Source organism: Plectropomus leopardus, chromosome 9 (assembly GCF_026936395.1).
Source record: "Plectropomus leopardus strain MGB_pleo_1.0 chromosome 9, ASM2693639v1, whole genome shotgun sequence".
Classification (NCBI taxonomy): Eukaryota; Metazoa; Chordata; class Actinopteri; order Perciformes; family Serranidae; genus Plectropomus; species Plectropomus leopardus.
The window spans coordinates 22,095,212-22,098,518 of NC_142184.1; positions in this window are offsets into that span (position 1 = coordinate 22,095,212).

Here is a 3,307-nt window from a genome sequence, read left to right on the forward strand (position 1 = left end):
CAGAATTTCCCCTAAATCTGCAGCCTGGTGTGACTCACAGCGAACACATGCACCAAATTTCACCTGAGTATTGGGAAATATCAGGACACTGTTGCCATCTAGTGGTTTCTCTGGATTAGACACCTCCTGCTTGAGCTTAGAGCCTCACATTAGGTTATTAACTCAGTCTGCATAACGCTCATTCATTCATCACTCATTCAGAGTAACATTGCTTTGCTTGAATCATAATACAAGTGGCACATGTGCTCATCCTGAACAAGTGCTAAAAGCTGGAAAGATGAATGGTTGACTGCTGAATTAACATCCTTCTCCTCCTCACTTCCTTCTTAACTTAAGCACTCATGCAGATTTTTCTCCCATTCAGCATCTGATTTTTCTGTGACAAGGACCGGAATTAATAGGACATTTAAAATGACCTTATTTGTCCACTGTGCGAGGCATCTGAAGGTAATATGGCTCGTTTTACATCCTCAGTGGGGAACATAGCTCGGCGGTTTGAATTACTTTCCCCTCAGCTCGTCTCCCAGTGAAAATCCCATTTTCCCATGCGGTGATGGTGCAATGTGCTGAGCTTGGTGATATCTCAGGGCCCCTCCACAGTGGAGGGGGGAAGTGCAGACATGCTTACTGCCTCCCTTTTAGAAACCATCATTTCAGCAGGATCGATAGTACGTCCCACTCCACGGCTGGCAGAGTGCACTGCCTCTATAGGGGGGTTGGTGGGGGTTATGTGTGGACAGCTGCACCAAGGCAAGTCCGAGCAGCACTCGCAGCCAAGGTGAATGATCGCATGCTGCGTCAGACACTCGGCTCCTCACTTGATCCGAGATGCAGTTTCTGAGGAGGACCAGTGGGTGGATGCTGTCCTCAAGTGATGGTTGCAGTTGCAGGCAACATACTGATGAAGCAGAACTAGTTCAGCTGCCAGGTACCTTATGTTCAGTTTTTTTTGCCTCTACGCTGACTCACAATTCTGCATTGAGAAGAGTGAAGATCTGCAACCAATGCAGCTTGCATAAACCCCTCCTGATGCCTTTTTTTTCTCCCCGAATCGTCCTACACCTCTTTGACTGTATTGGAGGTTGGGCACTCAAATAGATTCATGCTGTAGGTGAGGAGACTTCTCCTATTTCAGTAGATGGCTTGCAATATAAGACCTGTGCAGTCTAGCTTTGTAAAGCAGAAATCTTTGGACAGCTATATAAATAATCCACAGTTCTTAGAGTGGTGGACATTGGAGAGTGCGGTGTAGAAAATCATTCACTCCCACTTATATTTTTGATAATCCCACTTATATTTTTGACTGTTCACTAAATTTAAAAATGCTGCTGCAACTAACAACTTTTTTAAAAATGGTGAGTTAATCGCATTACATTTTTTAACAATTAATCGATTAATCATTTTAACCCACTGGTTCCCAGCCTGGGGGTCCCAACCCCTTTGCGGATAACCAAAGCTGTTGCCTGTAGGAAGATCTGCCTCTGCAGGAAGCCTGTATCTCAGCATTTTATTCATTTCTTTGAATAAAATTATTTTTAACTTTTAGATATTATTAAAGATATACACATAAAAGGAAACTCACAGGGTAAGGGCACAGTGAAGACTTTAACATAAACTATATTCACAGAGCCCTCCCTCTCTGCTAAACATCCTCATCCTGCATTAAAGAAGTATGTAGAGTCAGAGAGGGAAAAAAACACTGAATTTGTCCCCAGGTGCAGAGGCTGTGTCCTCGCCACAGCAGCCGTGGGTTTGTTTCCGGCCTTGGCCCTTTGCTGCATGTCATTCTGTCTCTCTCTATCTCCCCTTTTCAAACTTAAACTGTCCTGTCTGAATAAAGGCAAAAAAAGCCTAAAAAATAATCTAAAAATACCCCGAAACATAATACAGAGTTGTATAAAAATGTCCAATATAGGAAATATTCCGCTCAAAATTCACCCAGATGGCATGCTTTACACAAACTTCCCTGCAGTTATTACATATACTATATGGGTTAATTGTACAGTTTATCAGCTGTCCTGTACTATTATTGTTATGCACTAAATAGAATAAATTCAGAAAATTTGTTACTAATCCAGTGGTCATCGTTTTACTCAATGATAGAAAAGGGAGCCCTTACTTTTCTCTAAAATGTCAGAAAATAATAATAATTTAAAAAGCCTTTCACAGTTTCCCAGAACCAAAAGTGACAAACTTAGATATTTTGTTTTGCCAAACAAAATATATTCAATTTACAGTGGAAAGCTGGAAAAAGCAAGTGTTTGTAAAAAAAAATTTATCTTCTTTAGAAGTGACATAAAAGATTGATATAAAAAAAATTGCAAATTCAATTAATCAACTAATTGTCTTTATTTGCTTTTTTCAAATTAATTTTTGCTGTTTTTGTGTTATAATTTTATCAAGATATTGTACTGTTTTTTATAAATTTACTTATTCTCTTATTTATGGCTGTTTTTATTTGATCATGCCTGTTTTATTCCACCTCTTTGTAAAGCACCTTGGTGTGCATTTGTTTTTACATGTGCTGTGTAAATAAGCCTGACTTGACTTGTTTCAGCTCTGTTTTCAAGTACCAACATGCAGTTATGATAATTTTTAATATTCTAAAAGATGCAACATAAACGCTCACTAATTATTTTAAGTATTAAAAGGATGCAGTTCGATAACAGATCAACATTTCTATAAAGAAGCCACATTAGAAATACACAGGCTTAGCAGTGTATTTGGATGCACGCGCGTCAGCAAGCATGTATTTAGTGTATTGTACTTGTGTGACATTGAGAAGACGAGCACTTCAGAGAAAGGAAAGGGTGTCAGTTAAAAGAAGTGCACCACTGCGGGACGGGGGGATGTGGATGGGACAGGAGTGTGTGGTGCAGTACGAGCATCCCCTCTGCTCAGATCGCTGCTCATTTGTCAAGTTGCCTGCAGACTTGAATGGTGCATTGCTGCTAAAACACAGAGAGGCAATCAGCAGTGGATCAGCACACCTCCAGGGAGGGGTCCCAGGTGGACGAGAGCCTCTGTGGGTGATCTGCAGATTACAGGGTCTTGTCCTCATTTGACGTGCGAGAGAGTCAAACTGAAGTTTTGTTTCATCCGCACAGAAAGATTTTAAATTGAGGGATTTTTTCACATTGTTTTAAAGGAGCAGCATGACTGGCATATTCATCAATTCCACCCTTAAGCCACAGAAAACCTTATTTCTGAGTTTGCTCTACTTGCAGTTCACTGTCAGAAATGGACTAAACTCTCTGCATTCCCGGAGTACTGCAGGGAAACAGAATTCACAGAACAAGAAGAGCAG